The 26,361-nt window shown below is 43.6% G+C and overlaps 1 long non-coding RNA gene across 4 annotated transcripts in view; it reads right to left on the bottom strand.

Moving 5' to 3' along the window:
* Positions 1 to 2,222: 2,222 nt before the first annotated feature.
* LOC130709173 (uncharacterized) overlaps positions 2,223 to 26,361 on the bottom strand; it is a 38,710-nt gene continuing 14,571 nt past the window's right edge. The window contains exons 2-7 of one of the 4 annotated variants that reach the window (XR_009009645.1): positions 11,886 to 11,956; positions 9,833 to 9,951; positions 9,661 to 9,742; positions 7,918 to 8,061; positions 7,483 to 7,628; positions 2,223 to 7,242 (exon numbers count right to left, since the gene is read on the bottom strand). This is a non-coding gene — a long non-coding RNA (uncharacterized LOC130709173). Of the gene's footprint in view, positions 7,629 to 7,917; positions 8,062 to 9,660; positions 9,743 to 9,832; positions 9,952 to 11,885; positions 11,957 to 26,361 lie in introns of all 4 variants that reach the window. The other 3 variants (XR_009009646.1, XR_009009644.1, XR_009009647.1) reach the window with 3 other exon arrangements.

Here is a 26,361-nt window from a genome sequence, read left to right as displayed (position 1 = left end):
ATTAGGAAGACAAAGAAAGCATAGGCCCCAAAAGATGGGAAGAAGGAGGAAAGAGTCAGGAGTCACATGGTTTGGGTTTTAGCAGAGGTTTGGGCAGAGAGGCGAGAGCAAGTATTGAAGGAAAAAATAGGGGTTGGGGACAGCTGTGAAGTTTGGGAGACAGTGAAAGTGATGGAAATGTTAAAAATGGATTTTAAGAAATATTGCTGAGGTTTATGAATTGGATGTCCTCTAATATTGTTCAAGAGATGCCAGTAGAGATTGCAGCTTTTAAGAAATATTGGCTGCTAAACTGTGTTTCGTTGATTGTGATACCATGCAGAAACCAGGCCATGGGGCCCCCGGTTATCTCTGGGTAACATATGTTTAGAGAATTAGTACCTGAATGAGCAATGCTCAGTCTGTCTAGCGCAGAGTAAGACTTAGTTTATATGAACCACTGATGTTTTTTCCAAACTGTCAGGCAATATTTAAGAACTCAGTCTCTGGAGTCCAGTTTCCTGTGTTCCAGCGCTTACTAGCTGGGTAACTCAGGCAAGTTACTTAACTTTTCTGAGCCTCTATGTCATCATTTTTAAGGGGAGAATAACAGTGTCTACTAGATAGGGCTAGCGTGCTGATTATATGAGTTAATCCATGCAAAGCTCTGAGGACAGGCCCTGGTACATAGTAAGCACTAAATAAGTGCTCATTTTTATCATTTGGTTGTATGACAAAATGATGTAGGGTTGTCATCATTATTCTACCACAGTCTACACGCACACAGGGCTCTATAAGCTTGAGTTTCTTGCTTACTGGCCAAGCCAGAACTTTGACCCCTATGCCAATACTGACCATCCTTCTAGGCCTAGTTCAAACCTCATTTCGTTCTAAGTCCCTTGCAGTATTTTCTAAACTATTTACTGGGATATGACCTTCTCTGTCAGATATTATTCGTCTTGCTTCTCCAACGATTAAGAACACAAGAATCATACATTTTGGGGGTTCCTCTCTGTAGCCCCAAACCGCCCAGATGAGCACACACTGGGCTTGGAATGTTCTTCGGTTGAGTGGACCAGACAGGAGTTGGGTGAATCATTTTCGAGATATTTAGCTTTCATGTTAATATACTTCCTACTGACCTCCAGCTCACCCTCATCTATCCTACTGTCAAACTCAAGAACCGACAAGACTCTGTCATCCAGAAAGTTCTAAAAGGCAATGGCAATGAGTGTTATGTCCTCACCACTGTAACTGGTTCATCATAAATGTCCTGAGCTTAATAAACATTAGGTAGCCTTTTCTGTGTCTTCCAGAGCATCACAGATAGTGTGATGTCTTAGAGTTAGGAAGTAGAAAAAGTGTCATTGAGTTCCCTTCTACAATCTCCTGGTTGTGATCCCATGGGCCAGCCAGGTACCATCTCTGAGCCTTACTTTTCTCAACCATAAAATGGGAAGAATGAAATAGCTGCCACCTAGTCTTGTTGGTCGGATTAAAAGATAGAACGTTTGGGAAAGTTCTTTGAAATGCTAACTATACCAGTTTAGGTATTGTTCCTAGTCTCAAATTTAAGAATCCACCAGAGAGAGGGTGCCTTACAGAAGAGGCCCAGGCCATTGACCTTCCCGCCTGAGTTCAACCTAATTAACATTCACCCAGAGAGCTTCTGAGACCGAAGAAATGAAAGGGACAGAGGATGGGGGGGACAGGGTGGGAAAGGAACAGTTGGTGATGAAGAAAGAAAAATCTAATCTTTTGCTAATACCAAGGGCCCCAGCTTAAGAACATACAAGTAAACAGTGAAGCGTGGTGACCCGGGACCAGCTGGGGGACCTCTCAAACAAAAGCAGTTAACAATGCTGCTTTCGGCTCTGCAGCAATCCAGGGCCAGCTCGGGGCTGGGGCTGCTGAAAAGGAGCTGGGGTCCTGCTTGGAGACACAGCCTCACAGTCAAATGCCAGCCCATCAGTACCAAAGTGAGCAGAAAGGAGTGTAATACTTAGGGCCTTTGTTTCTTTGTTTTTCATTAATTAGTCTTTGTTCACCCATCTGAGCTGGAAAGAAATCTCTTCTGCAATCCTTTCAAAATCCAACTCCCACACACGTACCCACATTAGTGAAAACAGAATAAAATCTGTGGTTTGGGCTCATTGCCTTGGCCACGTGGTCAAATAGGACTTTGAAGGGCTCTTTCTTTTTTTTTTTTACAAGTGTTTATTGAGTAACTGCTATTCATTCAACAAACATGTAAAGAGTGCCTACTGCACTCCTGGTCTTGTGCTTGGTGTTAGAGACACAAAGATGAATAAAACCCAAACTGGGGACTCAAAACACGCAGTGAGGGAGGTCCGGAGATCAGCGCCAGATAACACAGTGCCTGGTAGAAAGTGCTAGCTGCCGGAAGAGACGTCCGGATGGTATGCTCCAGGGACTCCAGGGAGGAAAGAACGCTTCTCTTGGGCGGGATCAGGGAACGCTCTATTTCATGGCGGCGTTTGAGTGCTGAGCCATCCGTAGGTGCATTTCCGCACATGTTTATCACATTGAAATAATAGCCAGCTGGTGCAGAAAGAACCTCCACTGGGTGTACCCAGCAGTGCTCTCAGCGCGTTCCCCCTGTAACTGCCACGGTGCTTTTTCAGTGGAGGGCCTCTGATGAGCTCCACTTTGCAAACGCAAATCTGAACCCGGTAGAAAATAGGTAACTAATAAGAACCTACTGTGTAGCACAGGGAACTCTACTCAATACTCTGGAAGGACCTATATGGGAAAAGAATCTAAAAAAGAGTGGATATATGTATATGTATAACTGATTCACTTTGCTGCACAGCAGAAACTAACGCAACGCTGTAAATCAACTGTACTTCAATACAAATTAATTTAAACAAACAAAGCAAAAAAACAAAAAAACCAAATCTGAAGCCAGGCAGCTGGCTCCAGAGCCCATGCTCTTGACCTTGGTGCTGGCTATGCAGTCTCCCTGACACCTGTCTGCCTCTCCCCGCTGGGCCCTCAAAAGCAGTGTCTCACTGATCTCCGTGTCTTCAGAGCCCAGCATGATTCCTGACATGAGGTGAGCCTCTCAAAGAGTGTCCTGGAACTGCTGAACTGAGCCCTTCGCAGCCAGATGCTGAGGTCCCAGCAGGTCTAGTGGAAGGGCCTGGCAGGTCTGAACAGCAGGGAGGCCAGTGCAGGGGCTGGGATGGGCTGGGCTGGGGAGAGGTGAAGACACCATCATCGACTTTTTTCAAAAAGCCTTGCTTGTGGCTTTTCGGAGTCCAGGAAGGAGGGCAGAGCTGGAATTGGGAAAAGGAGGCCCTGATCCTTCAGGACCCCGTGCACATGCTGCTTCTACTCTGAACACGGACCTGCCCTCGGGTGCACTTTTGTGGCTCCGAGGGCAGGGTTTGGGCTTTAGATAATGATTGCCTAGATTTGCTTAGTAAACACAGGGCAACTGTAGGATAATTACATGTTCTTACAGAGATGGTGCTCAGTAATTACCTTCAGTGGCCCCAAAGTATTATTTAACACATATTCTGGTTTATAAGACTGAAATAATGATGAATTTGCTTGGTAATTACACAGCACTTACCCACTACATATCCTGCCAGTAGCTGATACTTAGTCCATCATTAAGGGGCTAGCAGTTGCTTTGGTAAATAATAAGTTCTTCTTATTACTGGTGCCTAGGCACATAAAGCATTATTAAAATACCATTAGTGACATTTCTCCAAAGGGTGAATATACACAAGTCTACTCGAGAAGCCAACTTTCCTCAGGCTAAATGCCTTGTTTTTATCCTTCTGACAGGAGTGATAGAAAGGAATCACCTCTGACTTGAATGTCCACTCACTGAAGATGTCTCCTGAATGAAACAACAGATGAAGCAAGATTTACCCTGGTTTAGGGAATGGGAGGGGAGTCACCGCTATTTTCAATATGAAGATTGCTATTTAACTCACCCAAATGGCAGTGCCCAGTTCAGGAGGAGCCCCAGGTCTGGTGCCACCACCCCTGGGGTGGGCGGGGTCAGCACACTGAGTGCCAGGGCAAACCACAGCCTTTAAATGGGTCTCGTGGGCAGCGTCCTCAAGGCTCCTCCTAGGATGGACACTGAGAGGCTCTTGGAAGGCCTGTGACTCTGGGAGAGGGGGCACCCTGGTGTTCAGGCCACTCGGGGTACCCATGGGAGAGGAACCTACACACACTGGATACCAAACAAAGGAGATGCAAGCCCGGAACCAGCCTCTTTGTCCTTAAAAAGGGCTCTTGGGAAAGCTGCCTGACATATTTCATCTGGAAGGCAGTAATTTGGGGGGCCATGGCTCAGCTCTGCATGCTCTTGGCTCAGCCACTGGCATCAAGAGAAATCAACTCTTTGTAATCAATAGGGGGCTTAAAGAAGGTGGTCAACCATTATGGCTGGTGGGCAGGATAGGGAATAGGCCTTCTGGAGCACACAGAGCCCTCATTACCATTCCATTCCAACCCACCCCATTTCTGGAGGGAAAAATTCAACACCAAATATGAACTCAGTTCCAGATCCGAACTGCCAAACCAAGTAGCCAGTTCCAGTGGCCTGTTTCTTCTATAATGGACTCCAGGATTCTGACTTTGGCTTTAGAAGTGACTTTGGTTGCCACGGAAACCAATGGGGAGTAGCTGGGAAAAGCTCAGGGTTAAAGTCAAAAGACGTGCATTCAAATCCCAGGCCCTCTCTTTACTAGCTGGGCAATCTTTGGTAGTCACCTCTCTAAGCTTCAGTTTCTCTATCTATAAAACAATCTGCAAAAGACTGTAAATTCCATTAGGCTAGAAATCATACCTATTTCATTCACTACTAAATTCCTGCACCCAACCCAATGCCCGACACTTTCTAAATCTATGGTCAACATTTTGAATTGAATAAGACTGGGGAAGGGCATCACACACTTAATTTACAAAAATCCACCCATTCGCACTAAGTAAAAAACAGAGAGAAATAAAAACAACAACTTAAATAGGCCTGAAGATTCTGCTTGATAAATCCACTCCGTGCACGTGTGCCCCAGACTGATGCTAAAACCGAAGATGTGGAACTGCTCTTCTTCCCCTTCCTGGTTTTGAAACCTTGCTGTACTGAACACATAAATCATTGTTAATAATTTAATATTGCACTTTGGAATATGTACAAGCACTAAGTAATATGCAATATGTTATTATATCCATCCCACACAATTCACAAGGATGACTGCATTTGGTTGTAATCACAAAGCCATTTAAACTCTACTTTATGGATGATTTATAGGAGTTTCCAGGGAGATTTTGATTATAACCAGTTTTGTTTTGGGTTTTTTTTTTTTGTTTTTTTTGTTTGCTTGTTTTTGTCTTAGACCTAACCTTGAGAAGCTTACCTTGTAGCATTTGGGTTATCTCACAGGGTCACTGTGAGTGAGCCAAGAATGAAACATTGCAAATGAGAAGCACTAGACAAAAATATCTGTTATCCTGTTCACTGCTCTCTCGGTACGGCTACTTAGCTTGGACAAGGTCAAGAGCCTTGATTACAACCCAGTCCTCTTGGCTCCCAGACTGGACTGCTGGCATCCAAATCACAATTTAACCCAACAAAAACCTGTTGAGTAATTATTAGGGCCTCAACAAAGTGCTCACCACACGTGGTGGTACAGGAGAAATATAAGGCACAGAGCACTGGCCACCAAGACCTCACAGGTGCTCAGCCAGCCCCAAAGTGTGGCAAGTCTGGGCATCCTACCTGAACGTGGAGGCAGATACTGGGGAACATGGGATGGGGGGGCACTCATACACACAAGCAGAGTTAGCCCCTGGTCCTTGGCACTAAGGCCCATTTCTTCCCTGTTCCAAACTGCTCGTTAACTGTTGTAAATGTTTTCCTCAACTCACAGCTGCCTTGTTTCCATCTTATTTCACTGAGTTTCAAATAAGGAAATACGGTATGATTTCTAGCCCCCATATCCTACCCACATCCCACCACATGTCCTGTATCACCTAAGAAGACCCTACAATCCCATGGAAGAAACATAGGAGGTATATACAAACCCATAGTCAACTGTAAAGTGTAACAATGACAGGAAAGGAGACTATGGACTGGGGTCACCAGGAAAGCCTCCATGGGAAGGTCAGAGTTATAGAAAGGCCTGAGAATGAACTTGAGGTTGAGAAGCTGGCTGTGGATTGTATGTCTGTTGATTTTCCCTGTCCCGTATCCATTCCACCTTCTTTTCATAATAGGGTCCTGATTTCTTTTGGGGAAAGACCCTTCTCCCTGGCCTTAGGGATGAGCAAGGGACCCAGGCCTGAGAAATAATGGGAATCCCAGCCCCTTGATTACAGGGATTCATTCATAAGTGAACCTGTGTATGTCTCAAGTTGGTCTAATCAGCCCCATCCCCAGGATTATTGGAAAAGAGACAATCTCTTTCTGTAGAATAACTAACCTATAGGACATAAGCCTGGAGCTGCCAAGTCAGCCCATCTAGTGCCTACCTGGACCTACAGCCAATGTAGAAGGAAACATAGTTTAGACATGGAGAAATAGACTAAGACCGGGTCCTGGAAAAATCGTCTGAACTTCTGGATCCCACTATGCCTGATTTTGAAGTTAAATGGTCCTGGATTTTAAGTTACATTCCTCAATAACTTTAGCTTTTATTGCAAGGCAAGTTGGATTGGGCTTCTCTTAATTGCAATGGAAAGAGTCCTAACAAATTAGATATTCATTAAAAAAAAAAAAAAAGGGATGACAGAATAGCCACAGAGAATGGCATGAGCAAAGACCTAAAGGCAGGGATATAGGCCTTTGGGTGTCTCAACATATTCGTCAAGAGCCATAGAAGATAAATAGGGGGAGGAGGCATATTATAAAAATGCCAAGTGGCATAAAGAGGCCTTTGGACTTCTGAGAACCAAAATCCACAGCTGAAAGTAGGCAAATACCTGCCTGGACCCAAAGGCAGCTCGTGTGCTGGCTGGTCCAGTTACATTCTCCTCATTCAGGGAAATCCCTACCGCATGCCAGATGTTGCACATCTGTGGTTAGCATTGTTCCTTTAAAGAATAACACAGATTCTTCTCCGGGCAAGCCACACATTCTCATTAGCTGTGGTCAGGAGGGAAACTGTGCTCCTTCAGACGAGTTTCAGCTGACAGACTGCGCTGGGGCACGTCTTTCAGGGAAGCTGATTCATCTTCTCTGTCGGCTGCCTGTGAGGGATGCACACCTGTGTCCCAGGATGACTTCAGAGAGAAGGGAGACAAAAGCCCACGTTGGGCTCCAGCTGCCTCTGCAGCCGCTCTTACCGTGGAGCAGACGCAAGCGCAGCCATGCCTGGTGGGCAGTCAACAATGGGGTTGTTTATGTTCAGCTCCTGGGACCGCCCCCCCACTGGGGGCTCTTCCTCTGAATTCTGTCCCAACTGGCGGCTTCGGTCGGGGGAGACTGGCTGACATCTGGGCTTGATTTGATCCCCTACTTACCCACCTCTCAGTCATCCACATGCTACATTTTTCAACCACAGCAGAATGCAAGCTGCTCAAAGATGCTTTGACAGTGGAGCCCCAAACAGGGATGGAGGTGCAGTCAAACCACGCCCACATTTAACATAAGAATTCTGCTCTATGTGCTGGGTGAGAAAGAGAAAAAAGAGACAGAAAGTGAACAAGATAATGAGTATGAGTGACTTGACCTTCCATCCCACTCCTCCATCCCACTCCTAGGGCAGATGCCCTTTAGTGAGTGTGAGAAGGTGTACGTCATCTGTGGTTCCCACAGTGTGTCCCAGCTCCTGTGGGCCTCTCATTTCATGAACGTCTTGCCTTGCTGAGTATACCTGTCAAAATAAGTAGAGCGAGCTGCTCTAACAAACAACAACAAATCTCAGAGGCATCACACAGTAGAGGCTAACTGCTTACCCACAGTCACAGTGTGAGGTGGGTCTGGAGGTGCTCCTCGGTGACTGTCCTCTTAGCAGCGATTCAAGGATCCAGCACCTTCCATCTGTGACACTGCCATATGAAACACTGTGGAAGGGGCTGGAAGCTGCTGCAGGTTGGACTCTGAGACGGAGATGAGAGTGCAGGACATTTACTACGAAGTGCTCTTGGGATTAATATTAATACATGCGGAAGGGAGAGAAGGATGTAAGCTTGGGCCGAGAGGGAAGCTGAGATGCAATGCAGCCCCCAAAATGTCTCCTCCAACCCAATGGAGAACTCTGCGCCTGGGTGGCCTTTCAGAACCGTCTTGGTTTGGGGCAGGGCGGCTGTGCTGTTCAACCTCTGTGCTTATCAGTCACTGGATGTAGATGTGGACCATCTTCCAGAAGCACCCCCAGCCGCTGAGGAATTATGTTATTCATTGCTAAAGGGAGATCTGGGTGGCTCATCACAGCATCCACAAGGGGACTAGAGCAGGGGTCAGCAAACCTTTGGTAGAAGGTCACATAGTCTCTGTCACAACTACTCTTCTCTGCTGCTGTTGCATGAAAGCAGCCAGAAGCAACAGATAAACAAATGAGGGCAACTATGTTCCAATAAAATTTTATTTATAAAAACAGGCTCACGGGCCATAGATGATGGAAGTAATTAAGAGCCAGCTCTGTCAAGGACTTAGATCACTCCTGTCCAATTTCATTGGCCAGAGCTTAGTACATGGCCCCAATGTAACTGCATAAAGTTAGGAAAGGGAGTCTTTCTATGAGTCCCAAAAGAAAATAAATGGAATTTGTGAGCATCTAGCCAGACTCTGCCACAGTGTGACTCTTGAAAATCATTTCTTAAACATGAAACAGCCCTGAAATATAGCATACATTTCCTCATCTCTATTGCTAAATAAAGTATTTTACACTTTAAACTCAAAGGAGACTTGGGAGATTTTCAAGAGTACTTCCCACTGTGTGTGAATGTCACTCCTTGCACTGACTTTGGAACCTAATCCCCGTGTGAACTCTGACTCCACATCATGCGAAAGGGTGAAGAACAAGAGTGATAAATTAAGAGTTTGGGATTAACAGATACACATTACTATATATAAAATAGATAAATAACAAGGACCTACTGTATAGCACAGAGAACTATACTCAATATTTTATAATAACCTATAAGGGAAAAGAATCTGAAAAAAAAAGAGAAAAAATATATGTATGACTGAGTCACTTTGCTGTACACCTGAAACTAACACAACACTGTAAATCAATGAGAATTCAATTTAAAAAAAAAAAAAAAACAAGAGTGAGGAGTCAGACAGACCTGGGTCTAGAGCTCAGTTCTGCCATTTACCAGCTCTAGTAACTGGTCCCATTTCCTTCTTGATCCTCAGTTTCTTCTTTTCTAAAATGAGATGCTAATAGTGCCTACTTCATGTAGGTTTTGCAAGGACGAAAGTGCTGCTATATACCTAAAGCACTTAGCAGTTGGTACATAGAAAGCACTCAATAAATGCCAAAGATTATCAATTCTGTATTAAGAGAAGGAGCCTATAAGAGAGGTGATCAAAGCCTGCTAGGGTGGCCCAATGCATTTCTCCATCCCCTGGACCTTGATTACATCTTCTACAAGATGATCAGAGAGTTCCCCTCAGCATGTGGGGTCGGGATGAGTAAGAGTTTCTGTGACACTTGTAATTAAAAATAAATAGAAAATGATAGTAATACTTACCTGACAGGGTTGTTGGGAAGATAAAGTTTATGTCAATAAAAATGTGTTGAGAGCAGAAATATGCCAGGCAATACGGTAGATTCTAGGGAAACAAACATGAATAAGATATTGCATTGGTTATCTATTGCCCCAGAGCTTAATGATTTAAGACAACAATAATTTTATTGCTCACGGTTCTGTGGGTTGGCCAGGTGGTTCTTCTGCGGTTTCAGTTGGGCTCCCTCACGCAGCTGCGGTCACCTGGTGGCTTGGCTGTGGATTGTGCTCAGCTGGGACAGCTGGGAAGGCTGTCTTCCATGAGAACAAGCACAAGAATGTATCAATCCTATGTCTGCATCATGATTACCAACATCCCATTGTCCACAGCAAGTCACATGGCGAAGTCCAGCATCAGTGTGGAAGGGGACCACACAAGGGCATGGCATGGATACCAGAAGGAGAAATTCCTTCGGGGCTATTATTATAACAACTTACCACAAATATCTTTTATGCCCTTAAGAAAGCTGTCATCTTGCCCCCACCAGATGTATCACTCTCCACAGCCCACCTTCCCTGGTATCTCCCAAGGAAACATTGATAAGAGAATCACCCAGTGAGCTTGCATAAAATTGCATAAGTCTGACTTTCCAGCCAGACCATTAGGCATTATTATATCCATCTCACATTGTTAGATCACTCCTATTCAGATCCCGCTGGTCAGAACCCAGTCGCATGACCCCAATATAACTGCAAAGGAGGCTGGGAAATGTAGTCTTCCAACAAGTTCTAAAACTGAGAAATGGCTCGACCCTCACAGAGACTCTTACACTTATGTTACTTCTGCCTCCACAGGGCCCCTCACACTCTGGGAAGCTCACAGTGAGATCTTCCTTTGCCCTTTGGCATGACTTGGCTGACAGTGAAGCAATGGAGGGGAGATGGTATAATCTGTGGGGCTTGGACTGCTGGCCTGAAGTAGGGTAGGATGGCTCAGGAACATCCAGACATTAAACCATGGTCTCAAAGTCCTGGGCATAAGCCCCTTAAATGGACACTGGGTGGTCTGTGCAGCCCTGTAGAGTGTGTCTCTACTTACCTTCCAGGAAGGCAATGTAGGGAGGGCAATGTTCTGCTTTTCTAGCAAGGCAGCATTTGGTGGGTTGTTCCTCATCAACACCAGGGGTCAACTAGAACTCCTCTCACCACACGAAGGACAAAGCCTCACCCCTCCCTCTCAGGCCTTGGGGTGAGCCCTAGGTCTCCAGGAAGTGTCCCACATGGGGCTTCTTCTCCCCCTGTCCCCTACTTCTCTTGTCTCTCCTTGATCCTTCAATCCTCTCTCTTTAAGCCCTTCCCTATATGGTATCTCCGCTCTGATTTTTTTCTAGACACGCCAACCCTCCTTAAAGCTTGGGGGGTGGGGACATCTCAGAAAGAAGGTTGAATTGAAGGAGATGAAGGAAGGCAGGACCATGAGGAGACCACCAGGCTAATAAGACTCAGGGGACAGACAGAAAAGATACTTAATTGGTAGAACCAGTAGAACTTGACGATGTGGGGCTCCTGACCCCTTTCCTTCATGGACTACCCAAAGCCAGCTTCATAATTTGCAGGACCCTGCATGAAATTAAAATGTGGGCCTCCTGTTCAAAGTGCAGAAGTGCCATTAAAGGTATTAAAATATTAAATTTTTTCTTTCTTCCACAGTCTCTCTTGCAACTTTTCATGGTCCTTTTCCTTTGTTATTTAATGTCATTCTAAGTAAAGAAAAATTAAAATTTTTAAATTATTAGCACAAATTTTTTACCATTCATCCTTATCTTGTGCAATGTCTGTTTTAAATGCAAATATAAGAGCATTTAACTCATATGCAGAATCATCAAAAGTGAAGAATTCTTGTTTCAGAGCTCTTGCATGCCTATGTATTTTGTTTTTGCCAGAAGAGTAGAAAATCTGCGCAAAGCTAACCCAATTGTTTTCATTTCTTAATAATACATGCACATTCAGCAAGAATGATGAGGAAGGAAGGAAGAAAGGAAAGGAAAAGGAATTACAGGTTGCCCTTTCCTTCCCTATCTGCATTTTCAGCCTAAGCAAGGGTATGATAGGGTTCCTTGGTTGTTTGTTTCTTAGAACACCACTGTCTTCTTTCTGTGTTCTAAGAACGTTCTGTCTAAAATGGAAAGCATGGCCTCTCGGGGTGGTCAGTGCCCCTACTTAGCCGTCCATAGACATAACACACTTACCTTGTACACTGGTTCCCCCTTATCCGTGGTTTCTCTTTCCACAGTTTCAGTGACCTGTGGTCAACCGAGGTCTGAAAGTATTATATGGAAAATTCCAGAAATATATAACTCATAAGTTTTAAATTGCATACCATTCTAAGCTGTGTGATGAAATCTCACGCTATCCTGCTCCATCCCATCTGGGATGTGAATCATCCCTTTGTCCAGCGTATCCTGCCCGTTAGTTGGTTAGTCACTCGGTAACCCTCTAGATTATCAGATCAACTGTCAAGGTAAACGCAGTGCCCTTATTTTGCTTAATAATGGTCCCCAAAGGACAAGAGTTGTGAGGCTGGCAGTTCAGATCTGCCAAAGAGAAGCCATAAAAGTGCTTCCTTAAAGTTCTCGACTTAATACAGAAAGAAAAAATCATAAGCCTAGGTTGCTAAGATCTATTGTAAGAACGAATCTTCTATCTGTGAAATTGTGAAGAAGGAAAAAGACATTTATGCTAGTTTTGCTATTGCACCTCAAACTGCCAAAGTTACGACCACAGTGCATGATAAGTGCTTAGTTAAGATGGAAAAGGCATTAACTTTGTACAAGATATTTTGAGAGACCACATTCACATACCTTTTATTATGGTGTATTGTTATAATTGTTCTAATTTATTAGTTGTTATTGTTGTTAAACTCCTACTGTGCCTACTTATAAATTGAACTTTATCATAGGTAGGTATGTATAAGGAAAAGCAGTATTTATGGGGTTTGGTACTACCTGCGGTTTCCAGCATCCTTTGGGGGTCTTGGAACATGTCCCTCACAGATAAGGGGTACTACTCTACTTATCTGGAGTCTCACTGAACCCCTCCACTTCATGAGTCCCCTGAAATTCGTGCTCAGGACATCACAAATACTACATGTGAATGGGGCAGCGAGGGCTGGCAGACATGCATATAAGGCACATTTCTTCTGCTCACACACACAAATTTCACACACAAAACTCAAGTTCAAATGATTAAACATTTCAAGATGGCAATTAAATCAAGCGCAGGGCCCTTCCTCTGAGTGCAGGGCCCCTCACATGCCCATGCAGCTGAGATAGCCATTTGGAATTTTCACAGTCATCTCCAAATAAACACATCCCAAACTGATGTCTTCAACTACCCACCACCACCATCATCAACTATTCTCCGCATCTCCTCCTCCCCATCTCGGTAAATTGTTCTTGCTGACATCACACACCTGTGGACACCTCTCTTCCTCACCACCAGCCCCTCGCCTCCACCACCTCCAAGCCACTGCCAAACCCTGAGGACTTTCAGCTCGAAAATATCTTCCCAATCTGTCCACTTTTACTTATCTCCACTACTTGGTGTGTAAGCCACCATCACCTCTTGTCTGAACAACTGTAATAGCCTCTTACTTGGTCTTCCGGCCTCCAGTTTCACCCCTTATGCTCCATTCTCCACAGAGTTTTTGGATCAACCTAAAATGTAAAGACTCCGTTCAACCTCTGCTACTGAAATCCTTTCATTAACAGGCTCCTTCTGACCCTTCAGATCTGAGCTCGAATGTTACTTCCTCACAGAGGCCTTCCTGGGGCCCCCAGTACAAAGTGGGCCCGCCCCATACCCAGCCCATTCTTCTCTCTCCGAGAGCCAGTTCTTTTCCTTTGCCACACGTATCACAACTTGAAACTATACATTTGGGGGTGTTTCTTGAGCTAGAGTATAAATTCAAAGACAAAGACTCTGTTTCATTCACCACACTATTTACCCAGCAACTAGCACAGTGCTTGGTCCTTGGTGGGCACTCGATATTTTTTAAAGAAATGAATAAAGGGATTTATGAGGTGAAGAAGAAGGAAGGGTCTAGGCTAACACCAGGGTCTCTGGCTGACATGACAGGGGCTAGTGGTGGCACACAGAGGGAGGGGCAGTTCTGAGGGGAAAATAATGAATTTGGAAAGAGAATGAGGTGATGCACGTGAGCTTGCTTTGTGAGCTACAGACCTTATAAACGTGCAATAGTAACAGAAGCCAAGTTGAGCTAGTGTGAGCTGAGGTCACAAATCCTCAAGACCAGCACACTTGAAAAGTGAATGAAATAATTATGCTTGGATCATAGGCATAAACCAGGACTGGTCAGCCAACAGGACATTTGGTCACCCTAGGAAAAGATTATATAGACATAAAGACAAATATAGACACATATAGGCTGTGTCACAGGGCCCAAGAGCAAGAGTGCAGGGGCACCTCAGATCATTCTAGAACTGACAATAAGAAAGCGCTTAGGAAAAAGGCAGTTTCCTCTCTCTCTCTCTCTCTCTCTCTCTCTCATTCTCTCTCTCTCCCCATCATTTCCAGTTCCAACTTCCCAGGGAAAAGCTCTAACTGGCCCAGCTTGGGTGGTGCCAATGCCCTCCAGTTCACTCTACTGGGACCAGGAAACAGGAGACTGCTTCACAGACGTGGCTTCCAGGTAGTACATGAAGCTGGGCAGACTCCAAAAGTGATTAACCACAAAATATAAATAACGTTATGGTATTCCAGCTCAGCTGGCAAGGTGTGATGTCACATCAAATGAGTGGTAGAGTCAGATATTGTCCAAAAGCTCCTAGCAGGGAAAGATAGTCAGGGAAGACTTCCTGGAAGAGGTGATCCTTGAGAGAGCAGGAGACCTTGGATGGAGACGGAGGAACCAGAGAAATTTCAGGAGACGGGAACGGCATGCACAAAGACCAGGAAGCAGGATAAATGATCATTCGTAAATTGGTCATTCTCATTTGTCTTTTGCTATTCCCCTATTTAGCCTCATGGTTTGTTATTGTGAAGTCATTTTTTTTGTTTGGTAATAATCTGTTTGAGGATTTGAAACCTTGCTCCCTGTCATCTTCCCGCTCCTCGTAGGTGGGCAGCTGTGAGCATCTGGCCATAACTGGCATCGTCTACAGGGTCCAGGCTGTAGGATTGACTAAGTGAAGCCACTTTATGAGAAGCCATTTTTTACAAAAATTTCTGTAACAGAGCTTTCCTAATCATGCATTAGTGGGTCAACCAGTGTTTTTTTTTTTTAAAGTGATTTAATACAGCAGAATAGTACATATTAGAATTTATTGCAGGAAGGAAGGGTAAATATTGCTTCATGAAACTGTTTCAGTCACATTTACATGGATGCGTGGGTCATGGTCAAAAATATTTCAGAACACTGCCTGAGTCAGACTCTCCTTTTATTAACTTCTACTCCTGAGGAATGGCTTTATGGGAGAGAGTATGGAGGTCAATGATGTTTACTGGATGCTTTCCTAAGATTTGAAATGCCATGGAAGGGAATCCTCCGGCTTTGGGGTTTTGTGCTTTAAAGAGGTGCAGAAATGTATGTCATGCTCAATTATAAAGCGCTTCTCTTCCCTTCCTCTCCTTCTCCACTCCTGTCCTCCTTCTGTCCATGAATAGGTCCATCGACATAGAGCAGACAAAAGAGAACGAGCACAGGCTGATATGTAACAGTGACGCACGGCGTGGACAGGAATTTGCTGCTTCTCAGCCTCAGTGTGGATCCCTCTGATGGGCAGCTCATGGAAATGCCTTAATAGTGACTGGTCATGACCCTGGAACTGTCTCGCTAAGATACAAAACGACCAGACTTCCCTCCCATCCACGAACAGATCAACCCAAATCTTCAGACGGCCATGCCAAGCATTCAGGTTCACCAGGTTGCTCAGAGTGGACCAGCCCCTGAAGAGCATGCTAAGCAAATTCCCAGGGGTCCAGCTACAAGGTCAAGATGTTAAGAGCCGACAGATTCTGCCCTACTCTTCCCCACCCACGGAAAAGTGCAGCCTTTGGGTCACTGCATAGGCCACTGAACAAATGCCCATTTGGCCCATGAGCCAAGACTTGCTCATTGCACTGTGGGAGGTCAGTTTCCTTTTTCCCTAAGAATCCAACATTGAGTTTCCCAGTCTCTCTTCTCATTATACATTCCAGCTGTTTCCTGCAGCCGCCTGCTGGGTGAGAGCACTGCGCTGGGAGACCTGGCTCCGAGACCAGCCTCCAGCACTCTCTAGCCATAGCTCGGCTACAAATCCTCTGTCCCCCTGGAGCTCTGTTTCTTCATCTGCAAAATGGGAGGACCCTTCCTGGGCAGCCCTGCAGGGCTGTGGATGGGATCAGGTGGCACGATTGCCACTTCCCCTTCTGGAAGCCGAAGGTAGTGGGCATACAGTAAGCCACTGTCCCTGACTGCAGTCTGGTGGGAGTCGGAGGGGTAGGGAGGAGGGAGAGGCCAGGGTTGATGCTCAGACGAAATGCTGACCCAGGGACACCTTCATTGTGCTTGGCCCTCGGACCACCCACAACTTTCCCAGCAGTCTTGCCTCACCTTAAAACCACCCAGCAAGAAAAGGGGGAAACTATTTCCCTCAGTAAAGCCCTCGGGTCCTCCTTCTGAAACCGGAGCTTCGGGGAGAGCCGCGAGTGAGTGGAGACCCAGTGTTTAGTCTGTGGCAGCTCATGTGCATAGGACGACTCAGGAGGGTCTAGCTAAGCTACCAAGGCCACTCGGAGGAGTCTGGCTGGGATGGAGGCTCATTCAAAGGGCAGCTGAGCCCAGGACAACTGAGGCTGAGGTGAGATGCTGGTCCAGAGTGAGTGAGGATGGAAAGGTTTAACAGGCTGCCCTCAGTGTGCAAGCAGGGGTCAGGCATGGGATGGGCTGGGGTCAACCGGATGGGCTTCCAGGTGGAGGCTTCTGGAGTAATGTGAGGCGGTTTGGCAATCTGAGAGCTTCTTCCACAGTAGATCCCTGAAAGGGAATGTAAACAGCACGTGGTCTCCTCGGGGCCCCGTGCGTGACTAAAGCTGGGAAGGGAAGAGCCCTGACCCACCTCCCACTTCCGTCAGACTCCCCACCTTGAACCCTGGGAGAAGCCAGCAGTGGTGCCCCCACATCTCAGCCCCTCCAGAGGTGGAAAGTATAACAGGAGAAACATCTGCTCCCCCTCATGGGAGTAAAATGGCCTCTGTGTGTGCGTCTCTGCTTCCTCCTCAGGCCTCCCCTCTCCCATCTCTCTTTCTTCCCGACTTTTATAAACATAATATGCGATGCCTGGGCTCACAAGCCAAATCCCTGAGATATCTGGGTGGTTCTGACGTGTGTGGTTCGTTTTCTCCCATGAAGTCCTGGCTGCCAGGTCAAGACACATCCCTGAAGAGAGGCAGGGAAGGAACAGGAAGCAGAGATGAGTCGAAGGTGTGAGGAATCCAGGGAATGAAGGACAAGCTAGACTCACACCCTGGAGGTGTCACCACATTCTCAGCCCATGCACTTAGTGACAGCTGGGGACACTTTGATTTGTCTCTTCCTGACGTTGAAACCTCCTTAGCCCCAGGCCATGCCTTCCACCTGCACCTTATTTTGTCCAAAGCTTAATGCCAGGACTCAGCAAGTCATAAATAATGGTAAAATAAAGAATATCTAGTGGATGTTAAATTGTTCAATACTTCAGGCTGACTGGACACCTCCCGCTCTAACTGAAGGGAACAGTGACAGCAAAAGCAGCTGTTCCTTGCTGGCTACCAGCCACTCAAGCCATGCATTTTGACCAATATTCAGATCAAATGTGAGCACCCGTAATTATTTTTTTCCAGCATTATTGCAAAGTCCCCCCTCTCGGGTTTTCCCTTTTATCTCCCAGCCTCTCTTTTCCTAGACTCATCAGCCCATGTGCTTCATAGGAGACCAGAGATACTCATGCTGATGAATTGCTCTGGATATGGGGAAACAAGTTCAGGAATACTATAGTTGTGTCATAAAAAGAGAGAAGATGCTCAACCCCCTTTCTCCATAACACTTCATTTTATCACTGCCTGACATGATAGTGTATGTGTTATGTGTATCTTCTGGGTCCTCCACTACAAGATAAGCTCCATAAGGACAGAGACCTTGACTTTTAGGGTCAACTGCTCGCTACTGTATCCCTAGTGCCTGGGACAGTGCCTGGAACATAGTAGGCATTCCGTGAATATTTATTCAATGAACAGATGGTTGAGTGAATCTCTCTGATCAGATTAGATTATGAATGAGAAGTGAAATGTCTAACCACACAAACACAGTGGGCACAGACATGCATGTACAACCACACACAGGACTGGGAGGGTTTGTGCATGAATATGATAATGATAATAATATTAATGCTGATAATAATGGCTAAAAGTCATGCCTTTTTATGCCACGGACTGCTAAGCATGTACAAGCACTGTCTCAGTGAATATTCACAATGTTTCGTCCTACTTTAAAGATGACAGATCTTTCAAAGAGATTAAGTGACTTGGCAAAATCAAGACTTAGTTAAGAGCAGAGCCAAGACTGAAGGCAGATCCATTTGCCTATAAAGTCCATGCATTTTAACCATGATGCTTCCTCAAAGTCATCATTTCATTCATGCATTCATTGTGTCCAGTGAAATATTATTATATTATTGTTTGATTTCTCATGGATGCCTAATTTCCATCACTAAATTAGAACTTCCTAGAGTTAGGGACTATATCTTATTTCCTTATTATATTCCAAGCAGAACCCAGTACTATGACCTGCACAGAGCAGATACACAACACAGATCTATCCAATTAATTAATTAAGATAACCATAGAGCACATCACAAAAGAGAACTCAACTATAGATTACTTTCAAAGAAAGAAAGAAATGATAAGACAGAAGTGTCAAAATGGCCCTTCCTGGCTGGAAACCTCCCCTAGTTAGGGCCAAGCTTTATTTCTGTTTATATTTTCAATGGTTCACAAAGTTCTTGGCATCATGCTTGTTGCATGATTAAGAAAGACTGTCATAACCTGGGGTCTCACAGAGTGGTAGAATTGAAGAGTCTTGGGGATATTTTATCTAGACTTCTGAAGGTTTTGATGGTTAAGCACCTCATATGATGTCTAGCATACAGGAAATACTCAAAAAATTCATTGAATAAATCAGTAGTGGCCTCATAGTGACTGGCACAGTATCTGATATAGAGTAAATATTCAATAACTGGTTACTAAATTATATGATCAAATGATTTTTGCTGATTGAATAAAAAATAGTTTCCATTTATTGAGCCAGGCACTAACTATTTTGCATTAATCATCTCATCTAACCCTCACATTACTCTATGGAGTAGGTATTATTATAACTTGTATTTTACAGATAAAGAAACTGAGGCTCAAAAAGGTTAAGTAATTTGTCTAAGGTCTCACAGGTATAAGGGGTGGAAATAGGAATTGAATTGTTTGATTCCAAAGGTTTAGCCGTGATGCTTGGTCCTGCCCTGTCAGCTCCTTCTGGCAGAGGCACTGTGACCTGACAACATGATGGTCCTGGAAAGACCTAAGTCCATGAGCCCGCTTCCTGGAAAGAACTTCAGGTACATGACACAACCTTAAGGGGGCGCCATCTTCTGACTTCCCCAGGAGCCCACAGCCAGAATCCCCTATGTTCTCCCTTCAAGGCTTGGGTAGGAACAGAAAAGGGTTGAGGGCTCTTGGTCCACACGGGGTGTCCAGTATCCAAGTTCTTTGCTTTCATTGTGTGATTTAGGTGTCTCAAAACCATGTGACGTAGATACTGATTTTATTCCCATTTTATGGAGGAAGAAACTGACGCTTAAGGAGGTTGAGTTTACTTATCCAAGTTCACGCTGCTGGGAAGTGGCAGAGCTGGATTGTGAGCTCAGGTCATCTGGCTTCCCAAGCTCTTAACCACCACACCTGCTTTATTTACATTTTACAGTGTCTAGAAACTGCCAGTCAAGACATTACTATTTTTTTAAATTTTATTGAAGTATAGTTGATTTACAATATTGTGTTAATTTCTGCTGTACAGCAAAGTGACTCAGTTATACATATATATATTCTTTTTCATATTCTTTTCCATGATGGTTTATCACAGGATATTGAATATAGTTCCCTGTGCTATATATACAGTAGGACCTTGTTGTTTACCCATCCTATATATAATAGTTTGCATCTGCTAACCCCAAACTCCCAATCCTGCCCTCTCCCACACCCCCTCCTCCTTGGCAACCACAAATCTATTCTCTATGTCAAGACATTACTATTGATATAATAATTATAATCACGGCATAATTATAATCAGACAGTGAGTGCTTACTGTTGGCCAAGCATTGTTCTAAGAGTGTATTCCTTATTTGCTCCTTCTGCCAATGCTACAGAATGAGGACTATTAGCCACATTTACTAACAAGAAAACTGAAGCTAATGCAAATAAGTAAGTGATAGAGCTGGGATTTGAATGAGGCCTGGCTAATTCCAACAGTTGGATACCTCCAACCCCTCCTGGTATCCATGTCCTTAACCATTAAGCTTTCTGGTCTTCCTATTTTGACTTCGCTTTTGCCTTTGAGGTTGTACTACATACCTCATCAACTCTATGTCTTGTGCTGTATATTGCTTGGGAGCAGTCAGGGAGATTACAGGAAGTACAAAGACTTGTTGATGACTCTACCTTCTACTGTACCAGTCAGGGTAGCCTTGGTTTTCTGCCCTTTTCTACAAAATCATCAGGGTAACACTCTCATAGGATTTTAAAATAGATGGTCATTGGAAAGATGCTCCTGCTCTGCTAGAATACATTTGGTTAGAAAAAATGTGTGATGGGACATAATCTCATTCATGAGCAGAAGGGCCTCCTCCAGGAGAATCTGTTTGAAATCGTCCCTTTCACCAACTGCTAAGCAACAGAAAGAGAAGTAAACCTATGTGCAGAGGAAGAAATGTAGATGCTAAGTGGAATGCCATTAGCAGGTAGGTTTAGACCCCTTCAAATTACATTGCAAAACCTATAAAAACCTGTTGGAAAATGAATAATTCAAAGAGATGGCTCTAGGTGTTTTCCAGAAATAAGCGTGTTACATTGTTATCATTGAAATCAACATTGTCGGAGCAAGTCTTACTCATTAATTAAGCTGGCAAATGCTTCTGAGTATAATTTAGGCAATCAGGGAATGATCGGCATAACTCCTAACATCCGTATGAATTCATGGTGTTCAAAGCTTTTTCACATATATTGTATTGCTTTGTCCTTACCACAAACCACTGAGAGCTACAGGATTTCCACTTAGATTTAAGGAGACTAAGGTTCAGATTTTAGGTTTCCTGAATTCAAATCCATTGTTTTTTCCATTACTCTTAAATATAATAATAATAATAATTAATAATAATGGAAATTAAGGGAATATCCTGGCAAAGCAGATATATTCCCCTTTCACAATTCTGCCTGGGCCTTGCGTGACATGTTGGCTTCTTCTATTTTATAAGAGATGATGAACAATGAGTTAAAAATGGATGCGATTCCTCCCTTCTGGATGATTACATTCAGGTAAGGTAACGGTGTTGCCCATATAAAGAGTAAGCACTTGTGCATTCATCAAATGCAAGGACACAGGGCTTTGCTGGCCCATGACGAGGTTTTGTGCAAATTCCAGAAAGATGCCTCATCCTCTGAACTGACATGACCCCAGGCGAAGACACAGCTACTGACCAGCACAGTACTGGCTGAATTTAGCTCCCATTTGTCATCCAGGCCAGACACCTTTGTCCAGTACACAGATTGCACAACCAAAGGCAAAGACTCACACTCCAGAGGAGGTGAAGACGTACATAAATGGACCATTGCAGTGATGTAATTAATATCATAAAAGATTTAAGAAAGGTACTTCAAGATGATTAACTAGGAGTTCTGCTGAAACTTTTATTTTTAATACTATAGGTGACATTTGAGAGAGCCCAACTGTTCTTTTTCCCTGATCCTTAATCAATTAAGAGATAAAATTTAAAAATAAGCTGATATTAGAGAATGTGACTTTAAGACTATGGGCAAGTAGACTTTTTCATACTAAACCTCAGGATCAGATGAATTTACCCATCTGGTCAGTTATAGGCCACATTGGGTTTTCACTACCTACAGCCCACCTGGACCCACCCTGGGGCCTGGCCATGTCAAACTCAATTTTCAGAGAAGCCAAGCAGAATGTGTGCTTCCTACAAAGTGGACTACATACGAGAAAGAAGGAAGAAAAGATTGAGATACCCATTCCCCGTTCTTTAACCCCAATTCAAAAATTCAAAAGGCCAGGAATTATAGCAGAGCTTCTCCCACATGGAGAGAAACATCAGAAATGGGGAAGGATTCCCACTCTACCCTGCTCTCCATTTAACAAATATGAAGATGTTATCCCTTTCTATTCCCAGCAATAGACCATGTGCAGAGACCATATCTGTTCTACTCTCCTTTTTTTCTCCAGTACCCATCACAATACTTGGCATGTAGTAGGTACTCAATAAACATATTTCAAAAAAATAATGATTAAATGTTGACTGAAAAGCTCAGAAAAGGCCTCCAGAAAGGAAATGACATTTGAGTTAAGCCTTAAAGAATCAATAGCCAATTCACAGGCATAGTCTACCAAACATTTAGAGAAGAGCTAACACCTATCTTTCTCAAACTCTTACAAAATATAGCAGAGGGAGGAACACTCCCAAACTCATTCTACGAGGCCACAATCACCCTGATACCAAAACCAGACAAAGATGTCACAAAAAAGAAAACTAGAGACCAATATCACTGATGAATATAGATGCAAAAATCCTCAACAAAATACTAGCAAACAGAATCCAACAGCACATTAAAAGGCTCATACACCATGATCAAGTGGGGTTTATACCAGGAATTCAAGGATTCTTCAATATACGAAAATCAATCAATGTGATACACCATATTAACAAATTGAAGGAGAAATACCATATGATCATCTCAAGAGATGTAGAGAAAGCTTTTGACAAAATTCAACACTCATTTATGATAAAAGCCCTCCAGAAAGTAGGCATGGAGGGAACTTACATCAATATAATAAAGGCCATATATGACAAATCCACAGCCAACATCGTCCTCAATGGTGAAAAACTGGAGCCATTTCCACCAAGATCAGGAACAAGACAAGGTTGCCCACTCTCACCACTATTATTCAAGATAGTTTTGGAAGTGTTAGCCACAGCAATCAGAGAAGAAAAAGAAATAAAAGGAATCCAAATTGGAAAAGAAGAAGTAAAGCTATCACTGTTTGCAGATGACATGATACTATACATAGGTAATCCTAAAGATGCCACCAGAAAACTATTAGAGTTAATCAATGAATTTGATAAAGTAGCAGGATACAAAATTAATGCACAGAAATCTCTTGCATTCCTATACACTAATGATGAAATATCTGAAAGTGAAATCAAGAAAACACTCCCATTTACCACTGCAACGAAAAGAATAAAATACCTAGGAATAAACCTACCTAAGGAGACAAAAGACCTGTATGCAGAAAATTATAAGACACTGATGAAAGAAATTAAAGATGATACAAATAGATGGAGAGATATACCATGTTCTTGGATTGGAAGAATCAACATTGTGAAAATGACTCTACTACCCAAAGCAATCTACAGATTCAATGCAATCCCTATCAAACTACCAAGGGCATTTTTCACAGAACTAGAACAAAAAATTTCACAATTTGTATGGAAACACAAAAGACCCTGAATAGCCAAAGCAATCTTGAGAAAGAAAAACGGAGTTGGAGGAATCAGGCTCTCAGACTTCAGACTATACTACAAAGCTACAGTAATCAAGACAGTATGGTACTGGCACAAAAACAGAAATATAGATCAATGGAACAGGATAGAAAGCCCAGAGATAAATCCACGCACATATGGTCACCTTATCTTTGATAAAGGAGGCAAGAATATACAATGGAGAAGAGACAGCCTCTTCAATAAGTGGTGCTGGGAAAACTGGACAGCTACATGTAAAAGAATGAAATTAGAACACTCCCTAACACCATACACAAAAATAAACTCAAAATGGATTAAAGACCTAAATGTAAGGCCAGACACTATCAAACTCTTAGAGGAAAACATAGGCAGAACACTCTATGACATAAATCACAGCAAGATCCTTTTTGACCCACCTCCTAGAGAAATGGAAATAAAAACAAAAATAAGCAAATGGGACTGAATGAAACTTAAAAGCTTTTGCACAGCAAAGGAAACCATAAACAAGACAAAAAGACAACCCTCAGAATGGGAGAAAATATTTGCAAATGAAGCAACAGACAAAGGATTAATCTCCAAAATTTACAAGCAGCTCATGCAGCTCAATATCAAAAAAACAAACAACCCAATCCAAAAACGGGCAGAAGACCTAAACAGACATTTCTCCAAAGAAGATATACAGATTGCCAACAAACACATGAAAGAATGCTCAACATCATTAATCATTAGAGAAATGCAAGTCAAAATTACAATGAGATATCATCTCACACTGGTCAGAATGGCCATCATCAAAAAATCTACAAACAATAAATGCTGGAGAGGGTGTGGAGAAAAGGGAACCTCATACACTGTTGGTGGGAATGTAAATTGATACAGTCACTATGGAGAACAGTATGGAGGTTCTTTAAAAAACTAAAAATAGGGGCTTCCCTGGTGGCGCGGTGGTTGAGAGTCTGCCTGCCAATGCAGGGGACACGGGTTCGAACCCTGGTCTGGGAGGATCCCACATGCCGCAGAGCGGCTGGGCCCGTGAGCCACAATTACTGAGCCTGCGCATCTGGAGCCTGTGCTCTGCAACAGGAGAGGCCACGATAGTGAGAGGCCCACGCACCGCAATGAAGAGTGGCCCCCACTTGCCACAACTAGAGAAAGCCCTCGCACAGAAACGAAGACCCAACACAGCCATAAATAAATAAATAAATAAATAAAAATTAAAAAAAAAAAAAAAAACTAAAAATAGGACTACCATACAACCCAGCAGTCCCACTACTGGGCATATACCCTGAGAAAACCATAATTCAAAAAGAGTCATGTACCACAATGTTCATTGCAGCTCTATTTACAATAGCCAGGACATGGAAGCAACCTAAGTGTCCACTGACAGATGAATGGGTAAAGAAGATGTGGCACATATATACAATGGAATATTACTCAGCCATAAAAAGAAACGAAATTGAGTTATTTGTAGTGAGGTGGATGGACCTAGAGTCTGTCATGCAGAGTGAAGTAAGTCAGAAAGAGAAAAACAAATACCATATGCTAACACATATATATGGAATCTAAAAAAAAAAAAAAAAAAAAAAAAGATCATGAAGAACCTAGGGGCAAGACGGGAATAAAGACGCAGACCTACTAGAGAATGGACTTGAGGACATGGGGAGGGGGAAGGGTAAGCTGGGGCAAAGTGAGAGAGTGGCATGGACATATATACACTACCAAATGTAAAATAGATAGCTAGTGGGAAGCAGTCGCATAGCACAGGGAGATCAGCTCAGTGCTTTGTGACCAGCTAGAAAGGTGGGATAGGGAGGGTGGGAGAGACAGAGACACAAGAGGGAAGAGAGATGGAGATACATGTATATGTATAACTGATTCACTTTGTTATAAAGCAGAAACTAACACACCATTGTAAAGCAATTATACTCCAATAAAAACGTTAAAATAAATAAATAAATAAAAAAGAATCAGTAGCCAAGACAAAGCAATATTGGAAGGGAATTGCAGGGAGTTCAATAGGGGCAGCAGGATCTGTGAAAAGGGAAAGATGGGAGGTGACACAGGAGAAGCCAGATGGTAAAATGTCTCATATACCAATCAAAGCAGTACTGGAATACAAAGAAAAGTAAACAAGGATGAGCCGTGGATTAGCAGAGTAATGTCTGGGTTGACATGACAGAAGCTGAGACCTTATAGATATGCCTCCTCCAAACCTCCGATTTAAATGCCCATAGAGATGCACCAAAAGACAAAATCATCCTCAAGGGAGTGAACAGAAGATAAACAAAGATTGTAAATTACATAATTTCTGGGACAAGTTCCACCATCCACTTTATGGGAGGAGATGCTGCTACAAAGTACATTCTAGAGCTTTGTCTCATGTGCTCTACCTTGAACCAGAATAGCAGAACCCCCCAAAAGGCAGAAACCAACACTCTAACCCACTCACACTGCCTCTCCCTATGGGCCCAGAGTCCAAAGATAGAGGTGTCCCTGCCCCAGGTACCCAGAAACTGTCTTCTGAGCCAGCCAGATCCCTGATCCTCTTCTTGCCTACATCAGCTCCTTCATTTATAGATCCTTCTAGAAAGCACTACTCCCAGCATAGAACATGCTACCATCTTGGGATACTTGGGTGCATTGCAAATGAAAAGAAACAGAATTGAGGCAAGAGGCAAGGGCAAGGTGGTGGAGGGACTTCTCATGGCCTTCAGTCCTTAAAAGTAGCTACAAAGTGCCTATAACTCAGAGAACCCATTGGTGGGAACAGGAGAGGACTGGTCTCCCTCAGGCCTATCCACATTTAAAGAAGGGCAAACCTGTATAACATGCAGTTAATAGGCCAAATAAGATAAGAACTAAGTGACCATTGGATATGGTCTCAGTTAGGCAT

The sequence above is a fragment of the Balaenoptera acutorostrata genome, chromosome 11 (genome assembly GCF_949987535.1).
Source record: "Balaenoptera acutorostrata chromosome 11, mBalAcu1.1, whole genome shotgun sequence".
Taxonomy (NCBI): domain Eukaryota; kingdom Metazoa; phylum Chordata; class Mammalia; order Artiodactyla; family Balaenopteridae; genus Balaenoptera; species Balaenoptera acutorostrata.
Note: the sequence above shows the minus strand (reverse complement) of the source record. Positions and strands in the feature narration are given on the sequence as shown.